At 41.9% G+C, this 25,580-nt stretch overlaps 1 pseudogene; it reads left to right on the top strand.

Moving 5' to 3' along the window:
- The first annotated feature begins 17,106 nt into the window (after window positions 1-17,106).
- On the top strand, window positions 17,107-17,788 carry LOC123457380 (annotated as a pseudogene).
- Window positions 17,789-25,580: the final 7,792 nt, after the last annotated feature.

The following is a 25,580-nucleotide window of genomic DNA, read 5'->3' as shown; positions in this document are numbered from 1 at the left end:
GAACCAAACATGAGTAGATGAGAACAAATCATAAATATTAGGGCAGAAATTAATGAAATATAAATAAACAAACAAAATAAAAACAATCCCAAGAATCAATGAAACAAAGAGTTGGTGTTTTGAAAGGATAAACAAGATTGATAAACCCTTAGCGAATTTGACAAGAGAGAAGAGACAAAAATTAATAAAATTAGAGATGAAAAAGGCACCATTGCAACAGATGCCAGTGAAATTCAAACAATTATAAGGATATTCTTTAAGAATACATATACCACTAAAAGTTAAAAATCCGAAAGAAATGGATGATTTCCTTGATTCGTATGACCTACCAAAATTAAATCAAGTTGAGATAAACCATTTAAATAGACCTATAACAAATACAGAGATCCAAGCAGTTATAAAAATTCTCCCAACTAAAAAAAGCCCAGGCCCAGATGGGTTCACTGGCAAATTTACCAGACCTTCATGGAAAAATTAACACCAATGCTTCTCAAATTTTCCATAAAATAGAAAAGGAAGGAATTCTACTGAACTTGTTCTATGAAGCCAGCATCAACCTCATACCAAAACCAGGCAAAGGCAGAACAAAAAAAGAAAATTACAGAGCAATCTCCCTCATGAACATAGATGCAAAAATTCTTAACAAAATATTGGCAAACAGAATACAAGAATATATCTAAAAGATCATTTACCCTGACCAAGTTGGCTTTATCCTAGGGATGCAGGGATGGTTCAACATATGAAAATCAATAAATTTAATATATCATATAAATGGTCTGAATGACAAAAAAATTGCATGATTGTATGCATAGATGCAGAAAAGGCATTCGAGAAAAGCCAACATCCTTTCATTGTAAAAGTATTACAGAAACTGGGAATAGAAGGAACATATCTCAACATAATAAAAGCTATTTATGACAAACCTACAGCCAAAATAATACTAAATGGTGAAGAACTGGAAGCTTTTCCACTAAACTCAGGAACAAAACAAGGATAGCCACTGTCCCCACTTTTATTTAATATAGTCCTAGAAGTCTTAGCTATATCAATAAGGCAAGAGGAACTCATGAAAGGGATACAAATTGGAAAGGACGAGATCAAGTTATCACTATGTGCAGATGATAAGATTCTATACATAAAACACCATAAAAACTCGATCAGCAAACTGTTAGAGCTGACAAACACTTTCAGCAATGTAGCAGGATACAAAATCAATACACAGAAATCAGTAGCTTTCCTATATACTAACAACAAACTTACAGAGAATGAAATCAGGGAATCTTTCCCATTCACAATTTCCTCAAATAAAATAAAGTACCTTGGAATAAACATAACTAAGGAAGTGAAGGAGCTCTACAACGAGAACTTTAAAACACTGAAGCGAGAAATTGCAGAAGACACAAGGAAATGGAAAGATATCCCATGCTCTTGGATTGAAAGAATTAATATTGTGAAGATGTCAATCTTACCAAAAGCAATGTACACATTTAATGCAATCCCCACAAAAATTCCAATGGCATTCTTCACAGGAATAGAAAAAAAAAAAACCCTAAATTTCATTTGGAAACACACATAAAAGAAACCCTCAAATAGCCAAGAATAAGGCTGATGGTATCACCATACACAATTTTAAGCTATATTACAATGCCATGGTAACAAAAACAGCATGGCATTGGCAGAAAAACAGACATGTACATTAATGGAACAGAATAGAGGATCCAGATGTTAAGACAGGCAGATACAGCTATCTGATTTTTAACAAAAATGCCAAAAATATTCATTGGAGAAAATACAGCCTCTTCAACAAGTGCTGTGGGAAAACTGGACATCTATATGTAGAAAGATGAAAATAGATCCTGGTCTTTCTTCATGTACAAGACTCAAATCCAAGTGGATCAGGGACCTTAATATCAGACCTAAAACTCTGAAGTTGCTAGAGGAAAAGGGAGGGAAACCCTTCAACATATTGGCAGAGGTAATGACTTTCTGAATATAATCCCAATTGCTCAGAAAATGAAACCACTAATCAATTACTGGAATCTCATGAAATTACAAAGCTTTTGTACAGCAAAGGACACTGTTAATAGAGCAAAGGCATAACCTAGGGAATGGGAGAAAATCTTTGCCACTTACACATCTGACAGAGGATTAATATCCAGAATATACAAAGAACTCAAAAAAAAAAAAAAAACAGAACAATAAGAAATCAAACAACCCAATAAAAAAATGGGCTATGGAAGTAAATAGAGAGTTCTCACAAGAAGAAACACAGGTAGTATATCAACATCTAAAAAATGTGTTCTACATCATTAGCCATCATGGAAATACAAATTAAAACTACCTTGAGATTCCATCTCTCTTCTGTCAGAATGGCTGCCATTAAGAAAACAAATGACAACAAATGTTGGCGAGGTTGTGGGAAAAGGGGAATCCTTCTGCGCTGTTGAATGAAATAAATGTACAGCCATTGTGGAAATCATTGTGGAGGTTCTTGAGACAGCTAAAAACAGGTTTGCCAGATGATCCAGTTTTAGCACTTCTAGGCATATATCCTAATGACTCTTCTCACTACCTTAGAGATACTTGCACAACCATGTTTATTGCTGCTCTATTCACAATATATAGGAAATGGAACCAGCTTCGATGTCCATCCACAGATGACTGGATAATATAAATGTCATACATCTACACAATGGAGTTGTATTCAGTGGTAAAGAAAAATGTAATGAAATTTGCAGGGAAATGGATAGATCTGGAAAGGATTTTACTAAGTGAGGTAACCCATGCCCAGAAAGCAAAACGCCACATGTTCTCTCTTATTTGTGGATCCTAGCTACAAATATATAGACTTGTGTGTGATCTGGAACCAATAATTACTAGCAGAGGCCCATGAGCTAGAAAAAGGCTATAAGGAGGGAGGAGAGGGAAGGTCTTAAGAAAATGGTATTGTATATATGTAACTAAAACAGATTACAGGGATGGGAAAAGCCTAAGTGAGGTCAGGGGAAAAAAATGTATAAAAGAATGGGGGGGGGGAGGATCAATCAACATTCAAGATAGTCTGAATAAGACATATGAAAGTCTAGTTTCTTAAATAATGGTACATCCAGAAGCCATAGATTGTTACTAGAAAATTTTCCTTACCTAATATGGGATACCTACCAGTGAGCTGTTGGCCAGGAAGGTCCCTGTTGCCTCCCAAACATTACAGGCTATTGCCAAGGCCCTTGGTTCCCTATGAGAAAGAGATGGTAAGACCCTATTGCTGAAGACTTCACATGCCTGAGCAGCAAAGTCACTGAGAAATCAAGTTGTGGCTGAGCAGGAAACCTTCTCCCTGTAGCCCAGCCACTTGAAAGCTGGAAAAAGCTGTACTGTATGCAGTCTTATGGGAGACAGAAGGCATCAGAGAAAAAGAAAGAAAATAATGAGTACTGCTTTAATCCTACAGGTGCATATGCGTCAAAAAACTCCAGGGGTTTTTTTTGGTAGACAGTGGGCCACATTAGAAGATCACAAACCTGCCCAGCAGACAACTCCAAAGGAAGATGATGACTGTATGTAGGAGACTAATGGAGAGTGGGAGGAGATATGATGGAGAGTGGAGTTATGAAGGGAAAAGCAGTGGAGGGGAGGGAAATACCATGGTTTATTGTCTGTAAGTACAGAAATTGCCAATTAAATATATAATTTTAAAGAGAAAAAGAAATGAATAGGAAAGGGGAGTGTCCCAAGCTACACAGGGTAAGGGGAGAGTGATGCATGAGGAGAGGGACAGGCAGTCAATACCCAACACAAAGATCTGTGAGGAAAATGTCTTATTATAGTAGGATGGCAGGACTGACCAACTGGACCCTGTATGGATAACAATTGAGATAGGCCTTCCTTCCATCTGGACTGTGACCTGGAGCTCCTCCTTTGTGATATGGAAAGTGTTGGTGGGTGTCAAAATCCCAGGGCACTGTCAATCTTCAGCTGCCAGTCCCAGAAGATCAACAATTGCCTTTTGTGGTTGACAAGTGGAAGGGCCTGGCCTACCTTGTCAAGGCACAGGACAATCAACTCTGCATAAGTTTGGAAGGGACCCAAAACACACCTTTGGGCTGGGTCCCAGGATATGCTTCCAGTGACACCTTCTCCAGCCAGGGGACTAAATATCCACATTGCAAGCTTTGAAGAAACACCTCAGTCTATGTGGAACATACATTCAAACTAGCTCAGATTGCTTATAATTTCATTTAAAATGATCATTTTGTAATTATAGTTTGATCAGTTCATTTTATTTATGAAGTCACTAATATTTGTTCCATTTTCATGGTCTGTGAAACACTGAGAGTATGAGGTGAACAAAATGACACTGTCCTGCTTTCCTGGAGAACATATTCTAAGGTGACAGGCAAGCAGCAAACTAATCAGCAAGTAAAATGCAGCACTCATAAAGTGATAGCCAATTAGTGTGAAAGATGAAAATAGAGGGATGCAGGGTGAGTGTTAACAAGGTTCCTGTGCTTGGCTGCTCAGGGTCTGACACTGTCAGCAGGTGGCATTTATACTGACCCTGCCAAGGGGAAGCAGTGAACATTGCAAGAGATAAGGTGAGTCAGCAGATGATGTTGCTGCTGAGTGGTAAGAAAGGCCAGGTGAGACATAACCATTGCATGAGAAGGTATAAAGCCCTGCACCCTCTAAAGGTCAGTCAGTAGAAGCATGGAGAAGGCTTTGGGGAAGTCAAGTAATACAGCTATCAGCAGCAGTACTTGGTAGAAGCAGCTCAGAAAGAGAGGTTTGATGTGGTATCTAGAGGACATGGAGTTTTAGGTAGAGGTTTTGTTTGTTATAGGAAAAGAAAAATAATCACTTGAATGCTCTGTCTTGTGCATCAGATGGCACACAGGGAATGTATTATATTTCAAGATTTCCCCTTCTCTCTCTCATAACAGCTGTGTGCAGACAAGGCCCAAGATATTTGAATAAACAACTTGCAATTTTCAAAATTGATTAAGCCCTACTGTACCAGAGCTCAAAGGAGAAATGTTACTTGCCCCTAGTGATAGATCCCCTCCCTGGGTCTTTCTGAAAAGCATCTGTATATCAAAGCATTTCCAACTCCATTCCCTTACTAGGGAACCTGAATCCTCCTGCCTCACTCTCATTTCCACCATTCTCTTACCTCATGTTAAGCAATCTCTTAGGCCTAGGAAACAGACTGTCTAAATCCTTTATTCTCAGGCCCAAAACTTTTTCTGCCGTAATTGTCCTTAATTCCTCACGAGGTACTTAGTAATTTGGCAGAATGAATGAAATAGACCATCTCATAAGTGATCCCTGGTTTTCATCATTAAAAAAAAAATGGCTACTTCCCTTGAAAATAGATTCTTCTTGGCACTCTGGAGAAGTTGAGGTACTCACCATTCCTGGGGTTGGGATCCTAAGGAAATGGGACCAGAGTAGTGTGTCATGGCATGTTAGGTGACCATTTTTATGGGGTCTACGTGAGGGAATTGTACACTTTACTAGAATTGTGTCCAGTATGCTCTTGGACCTGGTTTTCCTGATATGACTTTACTATTCTCATATGCCTGTACAGTCCCAATTCATTGCAATAAATGTACAGACTAGTACCATTTATACTTCCAGGAATAATTTACTTGCCATTTCATAATGTACATGTGATAGCAGACAGATGATACAATTTATGCATCCACCCAAACACACAGACATCCATAAGAACAAGTCAAAAAGCGGCATGTAAAATTGAGTTTCTCAATAAAGGTAAGTCTAAAAAAACACAATTATTTTACAAAATATGAAATAACTGAAGTCAGGGCACAGTACTATTTCAATATAATTACAATGTATTATCAGTATATTTAGTCTACTTTAATCTTTTATAATAATCACTTGGGTTTGAATTTTACACATAGGATAATAGTTTCAAGGCATACTAATTTTCTCAAAATTTCCAGTAACAAACAAATGGGTAAACCCCTGCCAATGAATACTTTAAAAAGCTACTTCATTTACCAGTGATAGATAAAGTTCAAGATTAAGTCAACCCTATTGCTAGTGCTGTTCATGACACATTCTGGTACCTCTGCCCCCTGAGGAAGGACAACAGACACAAGGAAGGTCTCTTTCTTACTGTTCCCAAATGTCTGTTAGAAGTCCACCTACCCAAGGACATGGGCAGTTGTTGATTGCATTATGGACTTGTACCTTCTTTGAAGACATGATGAACTGAAATAGGAGCAACTAGTGACTCCTTTAGAAGATTGATGACTGAGTCTCATATCTAAAGAACTACTTGGCTCTTCAAAGATAAAAGCAAGGTGGCATTAGCTATTTGTGCATTGTCAGAACATGTTGGGCCTTGAGAGGCCTGGGTGTGAGGCCTAGTGAACTTCCTGAGTCTAGCTAAAGTTTGGTGACCTGTCTCTGACCAGCTAGGACTCAGCAAGAAACCTAATGGCTTCTTACCTGCTACTTCCATGCAGGAGTTGGAATTATCATTTCAATAGTCACAGTTAACTATTGGCCCTTACCTCTTCCCCCATCCTAAAATCCCTGCCTTCGTCCCCAACATTATATAGGCAACTGCTTGTAACAATAAAGCAAGTTCCTATGAGTTCCTGCTTCCACAAGACTCCCGACTCAGTGTGGTTTTTCTCCGGAGAATAGGAGAGGTTTTGAGTTGTCCGACATCCACCCTTCTCCTCAACCCCTTGGGAGGAACCAGCTGGCCTGGTCCCTCCTCAGAACTACCTGCCCACTGGGGAGGAGCCCGGCAAGAACATTTTTCCAGCTTATTTTATAGAACACACTCTACTGGCTTTTTTATTAGTTTTTTTTTTCTCTTCTTGTTTTATATTCTATTCTTAGTTCTTTTTACTTTTCTTTCCTTGGTTCCCTTTCATCTGCCTGTGCCTCACATGCTGCTGTCCATGGACTCCACTGATGGACAGATTTAGATGGGTTTTCATCAGCATGGGGAGGGGGTGACCATGCCATGTCAGAAGGAGGATAATGACTGGAAGTTAGATGAGCCACCTCAGATTCGCTGGGAGACAGGATGTCAGTAAGTGGAAAATGGTCAGTCACCATTTGTTGCCACCCTTTTAATATTAACATTTACTGGGCTATGAATGCAAATATGTGATGTTTTGATAGACACAGATCCAGAAAGAGAAATGACCCTTAATTTATTGACATTTTGTTATATTTTGAACTCCAACCCAAAATAATATGCATTATTCCAGGCTGCTTTGTGAAAAGAGTATAATAGCAATGCATTTTCCTTTACTTTGATGCATGGTCTTCAGTTCCTTGGATGTAGCAGAATACAGCTCCTCAATTACATCATTCCACATTGTGGCTCCTGGGGAAATTCACTTTATTCTAATAATATTTGGCCTACAATGGGAGCTAGCTTAAGATATAATTTCGTTGGATTCAAAAAGTGTTTAATTAGTAAAATATGAATTACAGTTTCATAGCGACCCTAAGTGAAGATTTTTTCCATTGCCATGCTTTTTAATGTTAAATAAATATTTAAAATAAAAATATGCTATATTTGTGAATGTTTGCTTTTCTCTAATTTTAAAATTTCTATATTGATGATTCATAATCAGTCACCAGAAATGAAGAGATGGCTGTTAAAGTGTTTTATGTGCAAGCCTAAAGAACAAAATTCAGATGACCAGGACCCATGTAAAGCCAAATACAGTGGCACATGCTTCTGCAATCCCAATATGGCAGGAGGAGGCAGAGCTGGGTAAGTCCAGAAGCTTGTGGGTCAGATATCCTGGCATACTCAGAGGTGAACAAGAGAGATCCTGCATGAAGCCAGGTAAAAAGCAAGGACCAACATCCTGAGGTTGTTCTCTGACATCCCCATGGCACACACATGTTCATATACACAAACACTCTTTTTAAAATGTCATTAATGGGTTGGTGTTTTAGCAAACACAAGGCTCTGGGTTTGGTCCTTATCACCAGAAAAAAAAACAAACAAAACATAATATGTCATTAAGCAAATGGTATTCTAGCTCAGGGTACAGAGCTTGCCTAACAATGCAGGGTACATATTATGCTACATGGAAACAAAATTAATTGACATGAACATGAAGTGTGTTTACAAGTGGCATTCATTCGTAACTTAGTAGAACACCTTTCTGGAACTGTATATCCACCACAAGCAGCAAAACCCTAGCTCTAAAATGCTCTTTCGAGTAGTTTCTCCTTCTCAGTTCATCACTGTCCTGTTTGGGACAGATAAAATAGACATTAGGGGGCTGGAGACATGGTTTAGCAGCAGTCGCTTGCCTGAAAAATCAAAGGACCCAGGTTCTTCTGTTCCCCAAGACCCACATAAGCCAGATGCACAAGGTGGTGCATGCATCTGACTTTTTTGTTGTTGGTGTTGTGGCTGGAGGCCCTCATGTGCCCATGTTCTCCCTGTCTTCCATATTTCTTTTGCCTTTTTCACAAATAAATAAATATTTTTTTAAATAAGAAATAGGCATTAGGAGTCCTGAGGGCTTGAAGAAGCTAAAGGAGAAAATATGGGCAAAAAGTGCTGCAGAAAGCTAGATCTTTACTGCTATGTAGCGATTAAATTGTATCTTTTCCTTTATTCAGTGACTCCATTCTAGGCTTTATCTACCAACATTTCCAACATTGATATAGAATTTAGCTATATTATCACCAATATGTCAAGTTAAAAGTGTCAAATAAAGTTGAAAATATGACAAATTATCATTATTTTATTTATTCAGGTGCGTGTATGCATGTGTCAGGGAGGCACACATACCATGGTGTATGTATGAAAGTCAGAGGACAATTTCTAGGTCTGTTTTCCACCTTCTTTGAGACAAGGTGTCTTGCCACTGAGAACAAACTTGCAGATTGCAAAGAACTTTTACAGCAGCTGGCCCATTAGCTCCTGACTCTGCCTCCCATTTGCACAGGCATCGGGGCATCACAGTTGCTTGCATCAATTTCCATCTGGCTTTATGTGGGTGCCAGGGAACTGAACCTGGGCCAGTACACTTTGCAAGAAAGCACCTGAATCACCTCCCAAGCCCTTATCCATATTGTCTTTATAGAATTTTACTTCAATCTTTTTTTTTTAATTGTTTGTATGTTTGTTTCAAGGTAGGGTCTCACTCTAGCCTAGGCTGACCTGATACTCATTTTGTAGTCCCAGGCTTGTCTTGAACTCATGGTGATCCTCCTACCTCTGCCTCCCAAGTGCTGGGATTAAAGACATGTGCCACTATTCTGCTCCTATGTTTATAGGTATTTTTATAGTTTATTTTTTATTTATTTGATTTATTTCAGGAAAGGAGAATGGGTGTGCTGGTGTCTTCAGCCAATGAAAATGAATTCCAGATGCATGCACAAACTTGTACATCTGGCTTACATGGGACCTGGGGAATTGAACATGGGTCCTTTAGCTTCACAGGCAAATGCCTTTACCACAAATTGATCTCTCCAGCCCTTTATAAATTTTAATAGATAGCTAGCCACATGTTTTAATGCATACAAATAACTGGTGGATCTTGGAATATAATCATGCTCTTTTTTAATAATCATAAATTTAGTCATACAGAAGGACAGACTACATAAAACATAGAACACACGACATGAGATGGTTGGCCAACGTTAGACATAATAACATGAATCATGGAGAGACATCCTTTTAAGATTATAGTTACATTTTAAATTGGTGAGGAGTTAATCTTAACAGAGCAATAGCCAGTGGTTTGATTTTTTGACTTTTTTTTTTCTTTTTTTGGTGGCTTGTAATGAAAAAAAAAAAAAAGGAGGAAAGGTAAAAGGAAGGAAATACCCTAAATGCTGTTGAATGACTTTAACTTTTAGCAAAGAGAGAAAAATTAGATGTCCATATGTACAAGAAGTTAAAGAGGTGCAGTAAAGACAGTAGCTTCTTTAAGAGAGTAGAGTTTGTATTTGATTTAGTGAGATGGTTTAAATTTGGAGTGAAAGATGCTGTAAAGTCATAGCCAGAAGGCAGAACTGTGTGTGAGAGGTAGAGTTTTAGAATGGGCAGGATTTTAGAAGGTTTTTGGTGACAAGGGAGAATTTGGTAGGTAGAACAAGAAGTACAAAAGGAAGAGTGGGAACTGAAAGAAACAAGCCCTGAAGACCACTTGCTATATCTTAGGAGGAAGTTATCAAGATCAATAAGAATACTAAAATAAAAAGTAACAAATTTAGGCCAGTGATGGCTATTAATCATGCTCTCTTGAATATACACTCAGGCATGTATATACTACAGACTAAAGACTTGTAAATACTACAGGATAAAGTCAAAATAAAGAACATATCATATTTGAGTATCAGGGCCTCCTGGAGCTGCAAATGAACTTCAGTACACACACTACTTTGTGCACCTGGCTTTACATGGGTACTAGGGAATCAAACTCAGGCTTTGCATGCAAGTGCCTTAATGACTGAGACATCTCACCAGCTCCCTCACTTTCAGTAACTAAATAGTTCGTTTGGGGCTGCAGAGATAGCTAAGTGGTTGAGGGACTTGCCTGCAAATCCTAATATATTGAGTTCAATTCCCCAGTGCTCACATAAAGCCAGATGCAAAGAGTGGTCCATGAATCTGCAGTTTGTTTGCAGTGGCAGGAGTCCCTGGCACACCCATTCACTCTCATTCTCTTTTTGTCTCTCTGCACTTGCAAATAATTAAGTAATTAATTAAAATATAGTTTGTTTTCATTAAGGGGTCTTGTATGATGCCAAGTACCATGAAGACCATATTCTCCTTTGTTTTATGTGGGTTCTAGGCAATCAAACTCAGGTCCTTAGGTTTAACAGGCAAACGCCTTAACCACTGAACCATCTCTCCAGCCCAGGATGATCTTTCAAGGTATTCCCTCCCATGTTCTGTCCTCTCATTCGTTTTGTACCCTCCATCCTCCTTGTCACAACGTTGATGGGCTCACCACCTTGCTAGCCTTGTGCAGGTTCCAGTAACCATGGTGGAGTCATGAATGCCCCAAGCTACTCCTAACCACACAGGGCTGCTCACATTCTTTCTGCCTAGCAGTGTTCGCTGAGTCCTACAGAGTGTGGGAAAAATCTCTTTTACTATTACGACCTTCACAGCCTTGGATTTTCTACTTTATTGGGGTATTCTTAATATTTTATTTATTTGCAAGCAGAGAGAGACAGGGGGAAGACAGAGAGAATAGGCACCCCAGGGCATCTAGCCACTGCAAATGAACTCCAGACTTATGCACCACCTTGTGTATTTGGCTTATGTGGGTACAGGGAAATCCAACCTGGCTCTTTTGTCTTTGCTGGCAAGCACCTTAAATGCTAAACACATTTCTCCAACCAAGGACCATCTTCTTTAAAGGTGTCCCCTCCTGTGCCACTGAGCCATCTCTCCAGCCCCAAGATTTCCTATTTCTAACTACTTCTCAGAAATTTTCACTCAAATGATTATTCTATGCATTCACAAGAGTGAGGAGTCATTTTTTGAAGTTTTACAAAATAGATAAAAGACACTACCTCTTCACTACCTCTGTACACTACCTCTGTACTTCACTACCTCTGTACACCTGTTTATTGTGAACAACAACAGAAGGTCAATTCATTATTTCATTCACTTTGAGGTAGAATTTCACTCTACTCTGGACTGACCTGGCTCTCAATTTGCAGTCCTGGCTGGCCTTGAACTCATGACACTCCTGCTACTTCAATGTTGCCAAGTACTCATATCATAATTGTGTGCCAGCATCAATACCAGCTTTCCCTTTATAATCTTAAAGTAATGTAAAACAGTATAGCAGTGAGTTTTATATGTTAAGAAAATTGTATTTATTGTTAAAATTACTTTATTTATTTATTAGAGACAGAGAGAGTGAGTGTATGTGTATGGAGGCAAATGCAGAGAGAGAATAGGCATACCAGGGCCTCTAGCCATTGCAAAGGAACTCCAGACTCATGTGCCACCTTGTGCATCAGGCTTTACATGGATCCTGGGAAATTGAATCCAGGTCCTTTTGGCTTTGCAGGCAAGTGCCTTAACTGCTGAGTCATCTCTCCAGGGCCTGATGAAGGATAATAAATCATACATGGATTATTTAAAGATGAGAGGATATGTGTCGGTTTTGTAGAAATATCCCATTTTGCATGAAGGACTTGAACTTTTGTGGATTTTTGTACCAGTGGTATTTTGAGGGGTACTAACAATCATCCTCAGGGAGGGTGTGGTCTCCCAAGTCTACTGCTGTGGTCACTGCGAACTGTCAATCATCCTCAGGGAGGACGTGGACACATGATTCTGTCCCTCATACTTGATGCAGTGCTGACAGGCCCATGATGTGCACAAAAACTGCACCCGTGTCCTATGTAGAAGCAGTTCAGCATGAAGATATTAAAGCGTACTTGGGTAATAGCCCTAAATTTTCCACAGACATTGCTCAATGATCAGTGGAGGCAAAAATCGACCTTCCTGGAGTATAAAATAGACATCTCAGGGGAACCACATTGGAATAAGAACTGTTGCATTTTCTGCTTGATATTCTACAAATCTAACATCATAGACAATACACAGGAGTGTCTTGGGATACTTTTATGGTTAAATGAAAAAGGCATTGGAAAGTGGATAATACCGACAATTTATAACAGTATGTCTGATTTACCCCAATTATTCAGCTATCAATACATCCATGTATATAAGAATCGATCTACATCCTTACCCACCATATTAAATATGGCCTGTCTATCATCTATCTACCTATGTACCCATCCAAATGCCAATGCATTCATCCACACATCTATATTCCCATGCACACATCCGTTTTACTATCCATCCTTCTGTCTCTGCCTCTTTTAAACCAATTGATATCTATCTATCTATCTCTCATCTATCTACACACCCAAATGCCAACATATCCACGTACACATCTATATACCTATGTACCAATCCCTTCATCTATCCATCCTTCTGTCTCTGTCCTGAACCCATTGACATTTATCTATCTATCTGCCTATCTATCTATCTATCATATATCTATCTGCTTATATACCCAAATAACAGTGCATCCATGTACACATCTATATCTATCAATCCATCCACCTACCTGAATACCAATGTATTCATGTACACACCTATATACTCATGCTCCCATCCTTTCATCTATATCTTCTTCTGGCTCTGCCTCTCTCAAACCAGTTGATATTGATCTATCTCGACATCTATCCATGGTTCTCTCTAAGAGAAGGTAAGGCAAGCACAAGGTCACACGTGCCCACTAGATGGCACAAGCTGAGGCCCTGGCATTCAAATTCTCCCACCCCCATTTCTTTCACACTCACTAAATATATATTCAGGAGGCAGAGGTAGGAAAGTCACAGAGTTTGAGGCCTACCTGAGACTACAGAGTGAATACCAGGTCAGCCTGACCTACAGCAAGACCTGAATTTATAAAATAGAAACAACAACAACAACAACAAAGAGTATTTTCATTTTTTCCTTGGCATCATGGTGCATGCTTTTGATCCCAGTACTAGGGAGTCAAAGGTAGTAGGTGCATGGCTGTGAGTTTGAGGCCACACAGAGACCACATAGTGAATTTCAGGTCAGCCTGGGATAGAGTGAAACCCTATCTCAACCCTCCCGCTCTGCAAAAATTAGGAGAGTATCTTCATTTAATTTGTGTTTCTCACTAGAGCCCAACATGTGATGGAGAGACTTGTTGAGTTTTGTGCCTAAGAGCTTTGGAAAATGAGTACTGGGAGACAGTGTGTGAGTATGTGAGGCTGTTGAAATTGCGAGTGACATGTCTCTGGGTGAGGGATGAAGAATGTGGGTGGCATCTGTCTGTGGGCACTGCTGTTATCAACTCACTTTACAAATTATTCAATATTTCCAGGCAAGGCACTGGATCTACACTTTACATTCCAAAATTAGTTACCATTTATCCAGAACCTTACCTCTTCCACAAACTCTCTTAGCATCCAAGACTTTGTTTTTTTGTACAGCCTGAAGCATTTCTGGAACTGCAGATGTCTAGTAAATTTCTAGTAATTCAGAAATAAAATTAAACACACACACACCCCCTCTGAGCTTTGAAGAAAAGAAGAAAATGGCACATTAGATACCAACTTGCTTACCTAGCAATAGCCATGGGGCATTAAAGAATTTAATTTAAGGGCTGGAAAGATGGCTTAGCAGTTAAAGTACTTCCCTGTTCCAGAGACGGCAAGCATGCCATTTCAGGATCACAAGGAATCAAGTGCTGAAGAGTTGCATGACACAGTTCCAGCCCAGTTATCTCTTCCTTGGAGTCCAATGTGGCCCCTCTATAGAAACATCTTTGGCTCTCTGCTCTATAGATATCTATGGTTTTTTGGTATAATGTTTGTCTTTTTCTGTCTTTCACTTGGTATACCAATCTCTAAGTTTACTTTTCCAGCAAAAATGGATGTTAGAGCCTGGCACGGTGGTTTATGCCTTTAATCCCAACACTTAGGAGGCAGAGGTAGGTAGATCACCGTGAGTTCGAGGCCACCCTGAGACTATTGCCAGGGTGGCCTGGACTAGAGCGAGACCCTACCTTGAAAAAAAAGAAAAAGATGTTAATGAAGTGTTGGTCAATGTATCTGAAAGATGCTGTGGCATAGAATTGGAAAAACAAGAAAATAGGTCAGAAATAATTGTTTTCTTTAAAGGCCTTAAAGGAAGTTGGGTATGGAGTACTGTACACTGAGGAGGAAACAATGAACCTCCTGGAACAGTATAAGAATTGTTCTATGACTAACTTTTCTGAACTGTGGCAATTGCAGCAAACTATGACTCTTTACAAGAATCCTTACAGGAAAAACAACTGAGGTCAGAAAGAGTTCAATTGGCAGGACCAAGGCCTTAGTATTGGAGGGACATGGAAAGGGGAATTCAAAAGAAATGGTGGGGGGGGGGGTAAATGGGTTTATTGGATCAATGGTAGGAACCCCCCCCCATTTTGTGGCTGTTCTGTCTCTCAGCATTAATACAGTCATTGAAAGTAGGAGCTCAGGAAATTGCAAGTTCTTAACTGCATATACATGGGGAAAGTGTGAAAATAGTTAATCATTATAGGGCCCTGATGATTGTACTTGAGGTAAATAATTATGAGATTGTTTGATGTAAAGAAATAGCAAAGTTTCTATGAATTCTGTGGAACTGTACCTTTCTTGAAGTTTGCTCTTGCATGACATGATCAGAAAATAAAAGACTAAGGTTAAGAGCTGTGGCAGGAGAGAGAGAGAGAGAGAGAGAGACAGAGAGACAGAGAGACAGAGAGAGAGACAGAGAAACTCAGCTGCTTTCAGCATTAGCCTGTCAGCTTGCACCAGAACTTGACTTCCAGTCATCATTGTACTGTTCCCTTTCACACCTCTCTTCAGGGACCCTCCTACAAGCTGGGGCTGGACCCCGGCATCCCTGCAAAGCTGAAGGCGGCTTGTTCAATTCTCCAGGACCCACGTAATCCACATGCACAAGGAGGTACATGAGTCTGGAGCTCATCTGCAGTGGCTGGAGGTACTGACATGCCCATTATATCTCTATCTGCTCTCTCTCCCTCTCAAATAAGTAAATAATTAAAAATAACAAAAGATATGGACTATTAACTTCCTTGACTTGTAGATCTTTGCCTAAATATTCCCAAGCGCCAATGTTAATATGGTAGTCCTTTCTAAAAACATTGTATTTATTTATTTTTGTTTAACAGAGAAGGAGGGGGGGAGAAGAAGATAGAGACAGAATGGGCACCCTAGGGCCTCCAGCCACTGCAAATGACAATTCTAGACACATGTGCCAGCTGTGTATCTGTCTTGTGTGTGTACTGGGGAATTGAAGCCTGAGTCCTTAGGCTTTGTAGGAAAGTACTTAACCACTAACCCATCTCCCCACTCCCCTCATGTGACACTTCTATCACAATGCCCATGTGTGTTATTCTGATGTTGTTTCCCTGAGCCTTCCTTACCATTATCCAGAAGGTTCATTCTTACAATTCTATATCTCTCAGTTCCCTTCCACTCAGAATGCAATAAAAACCAATGGACAATAAAAACATAGACAAAAGGGCTGGAGATATTGCTCAGTGGTTAGGGTATTTGCCTGCAAAGCCTAAGAACCCAGGTTTGATAACCCACTACCCATGTAAAGCCATATTCACAAGGTGGTACATGTGGCTGGAGGCCCTGGTGTGCCATTCTCCCTTCCTCTCCCTCCACTCTCTCTCTCTCTCTGTAACAAATAAATAAAATATTTAGGAAAACGATATTAAAAAAAATAGGCATAGGTACATGACAAAAAGTCTCCAGGTATGTCCTGTCAACTTGTTTTTCCTTGAAAATGTTTACATAGGTAGGCCAGAACCATGGGGCAGGTAGAGAAGCATCATTAGATGGAAGATAGAGAAACAGACATTTAAGGGATAAAGGACAGGGCATTAGAATGAATCAACTGTTTTGTTGTTTTTGTTTTGAGGGGAAAAAGAGCCATGATTTATTTATTTTTATTTTAGAGAGAAAAAATTTGTGTACCAGAGCCTCAGCCAATACAATCAAACTCCAGATGCTTGCACCACATAGTGGGCATTTGGGAATTTGCACTTGCCTCACCCTACTGTGTCTGCCTTACATGGGATCTGGGAGAGTCGAACATGAGTTCTTAGGCTTTGCAGGCAACCACGTAACTGCTAAGCTATCTCTCCAGCCCAGGAACCATGATTTAGAAAATCACTCCAGGCGAGCATCGAAGGGCCGCGGGAGGGGGGAAGGAGGAGGAGGAGGAGGGAGGAGCGGGGCCACGATGGGGGGAGGGGTGAGGAGGAGGAGGAGGAAGAGGAAGAGGCCTGGCGCCCAGGAGGGAGCAATAGAATTTCAAACACAAAAAACCCGCAGGAGCAGCGCAGCTCCGTGCCCCGCGGGGCCGCCTCCCCTCCGTCCCTACCTCCCATCCGAGACACTGTGGCAGCGCCGGAGCTCGGGCCGGGGCCACCACCGGATGGCAGAGTGGGGGGTAGTACCGAACGATTGCGCTTCGCGCCCTGTGCGGGCTCCGGCAACCCCGCCATGTCACGATCCACCCGGCAAAAGGAGTACAAATGCGGGGACCTGGTGTTCGCCAAGATGAAGGGTTACCTGCACTGGCCGGCCCGGATTGATGAGATGCCTGAGGCAGCCGTGAAATCCACAGCCAACAAATAACAAGTCTTTTTTGGGGGGACCCATGAGAAGGCATTCCTGGGCCCCAAAGACCTCTTCCCTTACGAGGTGTCCAAGGAGAAGTTTGGCAAGCCCAGCAAGAGGAAAGGGCCTCCTCTGGTTACCAGTCTTCCCAGAAAATCAGCAGAGTGGAAGAGCCGGAGCTGGAGCCAGATCTGGAAGCCCCCCGAGGGTGATGGCGATAAGAAGGGCAATAGGGAGGGCAGCAGTGAAGAAGAAGGGAAGCTGGCCATCGATGAGCCTGCCAAGAAGAATGAGAAGGGGGCGCTGAAGAGGAGAGCAGGGGACCTGTTGGAGGACTCCCCGAAACGTCCCAAGGAGTCAGAAGACCCTGAAGGAGAGGATAAGGAAGTGGCCACCCTGGAGGGTGAGAGACCCCTTCCGGTGGAGGTAAAGAAGAATGGCACCCCCTCTGACCCCGTCTCTGGCCGGGGGCCTCTGGAGGAAGAGGAAGAGGAGGAAGAGGCTGAGGCACCTGGCGTCAGAGATCATGAGAGCCTGTAGCCACCAATGTTTCAAGAGGAGCCCCTGCCCCATTCCTGCTGCTGTCTAGGTGCTACTGGGGAAACTGGCCATGGCCTGCAAACTAGGAAATCTTTTCCCACCCAACCTGCTCTTGACCTGCCCACACCCTCAGGTCCCTCCTCTACCCCACGATCCGATCCCAGTCTGGGCCATGCCTTTTGTGCCCTGAGATGAGGTGAGGCCATTGTGTCTCCTGCTTAGACTTGTCTCCCAGGGCTTCTGTTGGGGGTCTGGGCTCCTATTTCCATTTCCTGATTTCTCCTGTCCCACACAGGCATTCTATGCTTTGGGCTGGGTTGGGCCAGGAGTGGAAGTGACTGAGCGTAAACTCCAGTGTGTGTGTGTGTGTGTGGGGGGGGTGTTCCAGGTGGTTTCTCCTCAGCTCCTGTCCCCTGTTCCCGTAACTATTGTCCCGTCTGCCTAGATTCAGGAAATAGGGGACAGGTGTGGGAAAGGGCCTCTGTTCTATAAATTCTTATTGACAATTCCCATTCTTCCTTTGCTGACCCCAGGAGTTCTGGGAGTAGTTTGTCATCAGAAGACTTTGAGGCTTCCCAGTTGTTAGGGCCAAGGACCTGGAGAGAGCTGACACCTGAAGGGCTGACTCACCTATTCTGTGGGAGCTTTGAACATCTAACCCTCTTGAGGTGGGGTGACCTAGGGAGGGGGACCCTGCTGCCCTCTTCCTTCTTCCCACAGTGCTCAAGGCCAGCCTGCAGTCAGATAGATCACCCAGACATAAAGACACATTTTTAAGAAAATGTTTTTATTTAATAAAAGAAAATTCCAAAAAAAAAAAATTAACCCCCAGCCCGCTGTGTGCTCCCCATTCTGCTCCTTCCTCCACCATAGCCCCAGGTGCTGGGAGGCTCCCTTCTGTTCTGGGCTCAATGTCTTTCTTCTTCAAGCTGAGCTGGGGCTTGCCTCATGCTCCTTCCTTGCTGGCAGGCTGCCCTGCTGTCTGGAGCTTGATGACTTTTCTCCTCGCTGGGGCTTCAATGTTCCTCCAGTCGCCCCCACACTTGGTCCCCTTGGTGTTGTCTCCCATCCAGTTTGTAGCTCACTGGAAGGAAGAGGGAAAGTGACCCTGCCAGCCTCTTCCTGGTGGCTCAGACATGCTCTTCATCTTGTCTCTTGCTCCTGCCCCTCCCTTGGGCTCTGAAGAAAAATGCTGACTAGCTTTGGACCTTTAGCTCTGAGAACCATAGACAGTTTCAGTTTCAGTAGGAAAATAAAACCTGTTGATTACTATAAAAGAAAATCACTCCAGTGAGCTATAGGAGATAAAGAAATCAGATGAGGTCATAGAGAAAGAAAACTTTCCCCTGTGCTTTCATCCAAGAGGACTGAAGCTAATTTGACACCAGGAGAGGGAGGATGCTGAAACCCACCTGTGCAAGGGCGGCTGAAGAGAGAAATTGATAAATAAATATTTGTCTAAGAAAATCCCATGTCTTTTTTGCCATTTTGTGCAATGTGGGATATAGAGGTGGGTGCATTTGTGAGTGTGTTCTTTATACATAAATTCCAAGAGCAAAAATGTTACATCTTGGGCTGGAGAAATGGCTTAGCGGTTAAGCTCTTGCCTGTGAAGCCTAAGGATCCTGGTTCGAGGCTTGAGTCTCCAGGACCCACGTTAGCCAGATTCACAAGGGGGTGCGCATCTGGCCTTCATTTGCAGTGTCTGGAAGCTCTGGCACGCCAAGTCTCTATCTGCCTCTTTCTGTCTCTGTCTGTTGCTCTCAAATAAATACAAAATTTTTAAAAAAATGTTACATCTTGCTGGGTATGGTAGCACATGTCTTTAATCCCACTACATGGGCAAGAGAGGTAGGAGGATTACCATGAGTCCGAAGCCACCCTGAGACTACCTAGTGAATTTCCAGGTCATCCTTGGCTACAGCAAGATTCTAGTTTAAAAAAGAAAAAGAGTTACTACTTTTTAAAAATATCTTTTTTTTTTCCAAATTTTTCTGTTTTTTTTTTTTTTTTTTTTTTTTTTTTTTTTATCAAGGTAGGGTCTCACTCTAGCACAGACCCACCTGGAATTCACTATGTAGTCTCAATGTGGCCTCAAACTCTCAGCGATCCTCCTACTTCTGCCTCATGAGTGCTGGAAATAAGGGTATGCACCACCACGCCTGGCTCCATTTTTTTTTTTTTTTTTTTAACTAACAACTTCCATGATTATAAAAAATATCCGATAGTAATGCTCTCCCTCCGGCCCCCACCTTTCCCCTTTGAAATTCCATTCTCCATCATATCCCCTCCCCCCTCAATCAGTCTCTCTTTTATTTTGATGTCATGATCTTTTCCTCCTATTATGATGGTCTTGTGTAGGTAGTGTCAGACACTGTGAGATCATGGATAACCAGGCCATTTTGTGTCTGGGGGAGCACGTTGGAAGGACATTCTTTCCGCCACCTCTTCTGCAACAGACCATGAGCCTTGGAAGGTGTGCTAGAGATATTGCAGTACAGAGCACTTCTGTCACTACCATCTTAAAAGAGAAGATTCTCTACCAAAAGTGAGAGTAGCATTAATATAAGGGTATTAAACATTAAGAGAAGTGCTTACTGGGCAGTTTGATAAGCATAGTATATACATTTAGCCAGACAGCAGCAGACATCAGAAAACAATGGAAAGAGTACTTCTTGACTTATTTCAGAAGGCCTGCATAATCTTGTTTGCCAAATCCCTCTCATAAACCTTACAAGAAAATTTCTGGTCAATATCTCTCATGAGCGCGCATGCGCGCGCGCGCACACACACACACACACACACACACACACACACCCCTAGGGCTTATGACTAACCCTGTTTTAAGTTTTCAGTATCAGGGATGTATTCCCTCCCATGGAGCAGGCACCCAGTCCAATTAGATGGCAGTTGGTTTCCACCATTACAGACATGCCACTATTGTCCTTGTTGCCTCATTTGGCCTGGCTAGCAAAATATAAGGCTTGCAGTGTCCACTGTTGAAGATCTTCACTGGTGATTTCTCTTTCTCCCATTGAACTGCATGCAGAATGGCTTCTTTCAGCTTTCTGTCAGCTGGTCTACATGGAGGAGGTTATCAGCTCAGTTCCAGCAAGATTTTTCAGTGGCCTTGCAGCCCAAGTATGTGGAGTCTTCAGCAATAGGGTCTTACCATCTATTACCATCTATTCCTGGTGGGAAACCCAGGGCCTCGGCAATAGCCTATAATGTTTGGGGGCATCAGGGACCTCCCTGCCAACAACTCACTGGAAGGTATCCCATCCCCGGCACTGAAAATTTTTTAGCAACAATCTATTGCTCCTTAGTGTTCCATTATCCAAAAAGTAGGTTTCCATATGATTTTTTTTTAAATTCTCTTAGATTTTGATTAGCCTTCTCTCTACCTTTCCTTTACTCAATCTCTTCCCCTGACCTCACTTGGACCTTTTCACCCCCATTAATCTGTTCTTCTACTTACATATATACAACACCATCCTATTAAGTAACCCCTCCCTACCTTTGTCTTCTCTTTATATCTCTTTTCTAGCTTACTGGACTTTGCTACTGAGTTTTCTTCCTACCCATACAGAAGTCCAATCATCTGTAGCTAGGATGCACATATGAGAGAGCACATATGGCATTTGGCTTTCTGGGCCTGGGTTACCTCACTTAGTATAATCCTTTCCAGACCCATCCATTTTCCTACAAATATCATAAATAAAAATTTCTATTTTTATTATTTATTAGATAGAAAATGGGCACACCAGGCCCTCCAGCCACTGAAAACTATCTCCAGATGCAATCGCCCCCTCATGCATCTGGCTTTACATGGGGACTGGGGAATCAGGTCTGAGTCCTTAGGCTTTGCAGACAAGTACCTTAAATGTTCAGCCTTCTCTCTAGCCTAGGATTTTTCTTGAGTTAGTTAAATGAAAAAGAAGGTGTGGGAGCAAAATTACTCATCAAGCCACAGCTGTTATCAGCTCCATACCCAATATCCTTAATCATCACTTCTTTGACCTCACATATAGGTGAAAAGGAACGGAATCTAGCATTGAAATCATTCAAATACACGTGGAATAACCAAGTAAGAAATAGCATATGGACTGGAGAGAAGGTTCAGTAGTTAAGGCTCTTGCCTGGCAAGAATAAGGACCCAGTTTCAATTCCCTAGGATCCATGCAAAGCCAGATGTACAAGGTGACACATGCATCTGGAGTTTGTTTGCAATGGCTGAAGGTGCTGATGTGCCCATTTTCTTGTCACTATCTGCCTCTTAATCTCTCTTTCTCTCTGACACAAACATTTTAAAACAGACATAGAAAATGTACATTTTCTGGTATATATATCCTCCTAAACCTTACTGGGATTTCAAGGAAAAATGTGTACCTGAGTATTTGTTGTAGCAACAGGCACAGCCAATGAACATGGAAAGAAAATTGTATATCAACAGATAATTAAGAAAAGGTGGTTTGGTTTGAGCTAGAGAGATGGGTTAGCAGTTAAGGCACTTGCCTGCACAGCCTTAGGACCCATGTTCAACGATCTAGATGCCACTTAGCCAGATGCACAAAGGTGAGACACGTGCAAGACTGCACATGCCCACGAAGTGGCACAAGGTTCTGGAGTTCAGTTGCAGTGACTGGGGCCCTGGCACGCCAATTCTCTGTCCTCTCACTCTAAAAAAGAAAAAGGAGGAAAAAGAAAAGGTGGTTCATCTATGCATTGAAATATAGAAATAAAGAAATGGAGCCGGGCGTGGTGGCGCATGCCTTTAATCCCAGCACTCGAGAGGAAGAGGTAGAAGGATTGCCATGTGTTCGAGGCCACCCTGAGACTCCATAGTGAATTCCAGGTCAGCCTGGACCCTACCTTGAAAAACCAAAAACAAAACAAACAACAACAAAAAAAAAAAACCCACAAAGAAAAGAAAAGAAATGGTTGATGTACAACATGGGTGAGTGTTGAATGCATGAAGTCAAACAGAAAATGTCATGAAGTGTTTTATTTCATTTATATAGATAATATAAAACAGGTAAATTCACTGAGACAGAAAGAACATTTGAAATTAAAATGAAATGATAGCCAGGCATAGACCTTTCATTCTAGCACAGGGTGGACAGAGGTAGGATGATTGTGGCTGTGAGTTTGAAGCCATCCTTAGGGTATACATAATGAATTCCACATCGGCCTTACTAGAGTGAGACCTGAAGTAGAAAAAAATTGTAAAATAAAAATAAAATGAGATGGTCAATAGTGTCTTAGGGGTGGAGAAGGAAAGTCTACATTCTAGAGAGGACATCTACATAATAACAATGGGTTTCTGAAAAGGTCTCTTTTAATATCTTATTTACTTATATGAAATAAAGGAGGAGAGAGGGAGGGAAGGAAGGAAGAGAGAGAATGAACGGGTGTGCCAAGGGCTATAGCTGCTGCAAATGAACTCCAGACCCATGTGCCGTGTTGTGGATCTGGCTTTACATGGGAACTTGGAAATCAAATCTTGGTCTTCTGGATTTGCAGGTAAGCCCCTTAACTGCTGAGCCATCTCTCCCACCTTGAGAATGTCTTTTGATGTTCATGTCACATATAACATGAAGTTATGAGCCCAGAGATGCCATACCAAGTTTTCAGGTGCAGACAGAACACTTCTTCAAGGCAGAAATGAAGGACACAGTAAGTTTGTAGGCAGAAATGTACAGACATGTGGGTGGGAAATGTGGTAAACCCTTTCTTTTTCTTTATTTTCCAGGAGATAGAGAAAGAGTCAGATAGAGAAAAAATGTGTGCACCATGGCCTCCAGCCACTGCAAATGAACTCTAGATACATGCACTACCTTGTGCATCTGCCTTTAACATGGGTCCTGAGGAAGCAAACCTGGGTCCTTAGGCTTTGCAGACCAGTGCCCTAACTGTTGAGAAATCTCTCCAGCAAGACCTGCAACTCTTGACTCTTCTTCTCCCACCTGCCAAATGCTGAGATTACTGGCACATAACACTACACCCAGATCAGGTGATGATGATGACAGAAGCCAGGGTTTTGTACATGCTAACAAGTATGCTACCCAGGGAGACATATGCTCAACCCAGAATGCATCTTATAAGACTGACATGCTGCCTTGGACATCACAGCAGATGTCCACATCATTTTCTCCCAACCATACCACTATGGTAAACAGCATAAGGCTCTGCTCATCTCATCTCCTTTTTTTTTTTTTTTTTTTTTTTTTTGGAGAAAGTGAATGAGAGTGAGAGAGACGGGGGAGGAGAGAGAACTGGTGCACCAGGGCCTCAGCCAATGCAATTGAACTCCAGATGCTTGCAGTGCCTAGCTGGCACGTGTGACTCTGCACTTGTCTCACCTTTGTGCATCTAGCTAACATAGAATTAGGAGAGTTGAACATGGGTCATTAGGTTTGTGAGACAAGTGCCTCAACTGCTGTGCCATCTCTGCAGTCCCTTTGTTTTGGACAAATTTCTACCTGTGTTGGTTCTCGTGCAAAATGTTGAGTTTCTGTGTGACACTGTAATTAATTTTTGTTGTTGTTGTTTTGGTTTGTTTGTTTGTTTTTCTTAGTTTGGGAACTCAGTAAAATCCAAGTCATGTGGCACATGGGTGGGTGACAGCAGATGATGGAGAAAATGTGTAAATCGTGCATGATCCTCTCCTAAGACATGTTGGGTGGGCAATCTGGTCAGCTTGGCCATACTACACACTATCTGGATTCTGAGAAGAAGCTGACATCTGGCACTCATTTTTTTTTCATAAAATTTATGCCTGTCTCTCAGTATGAGAAACAAAAAAAAACCCAATTTGTTAAAGTATATTTTCACCTCTCAGTTATTCCATCACAAACCTCTCATCCCAGCACTTGGGAGGGGAATTCCAGGTCAGCCTAGGCTAGAGCTAGAACCTGCCACACACACAAAAAAATCATACCTTCCCAGTCTGGGTTCCATGCAAAAACTGTGGGTGGATGCGGCGATCTGGAGTGAGTAGGCCAGACCCATTTGTCCAGGATACTCCCACCTCCCAAGTCTGGGTTCCCTGCACAGACAGTATGTGGTCGGTGCTGCAGTATGGAGTGAGTAGGCCAGACACCTGTCTCCAGGCTCCTTCCACCTCACTGATCTGGGTTCCCTGTGCCTGTCAGTGTGTGGGCGGACATGGCAGTGTAGAGTGAGTAGGCCAGACCCCTGCTTTGGGCTTCTCCAAACTCCTAGGGCTGGGTACCCTGTGCCAGTCTGTGTGTAGTCAGGCACTGCAGTGTGGAGTAAGTAGGCCAGGCCCCTGTTTCTGGGCTCCTCTCACCTCCTTGGTCTCCATTCCCTGTGTCAGTCTGTGTGCTGGAGTGCACAGCATAGAGTAAGTAAGAAAGATCCCTGTTCACTGGCTCCTCCCAGTCCCCTGGTCCTGGTAGGTTCCAATGTGTCTTGCTTGTGTAGACTTGTGGTCCCAGTGGGAGCTGCGGAATCAGGCATTTTGCTCTGATATCATGACTGGCAACTGGGTACCAACATCCCTGTTAACCTGAGTCAGAAGGTGCATGGGTTAAAGGACAAATATTTGCTTCCTCCTCAATAAAATAGAGTCTTCCCAAAATGGGTAGACAACAATGCAAAAAAAGCAACAAAAGTCAGAAGACAGAGAGATCTCTACCAAGAATGTCTAGTCTTAACAATGGTAGCAACCAAAGAAATCAACAAAAATTCAATCACAAAATGAAAACACAACAACTAATGAGACCCTGATCAAAAAAAAAAAAAAAAAATCACTGAATTAGAAGCAAACCATCAAAGAACCAACAATTAAATCA

Source organism: Jaculus jaculus, unplaced genomic scaffold (assembly GCF_020740685.1).
Source record: "Jaculus jaculus isolate mJacJac1 unplaced genomic scaffold, mJacJac1.mat.Y.cur mat_scaffold_41_1_1322751_arrow_ctg1, whole genome shotgun sequence".
NCBI classification, from domain to species: domain Eukaryota; kingdom Metazoa; phylum Chordata; class Mammalia; order Rodentia; family Dipodidae; genus Jaculus; species Jaculus jaculus.
This window is presented reverse-complemented; position numbering and strand designations above follow the sequence as displayed.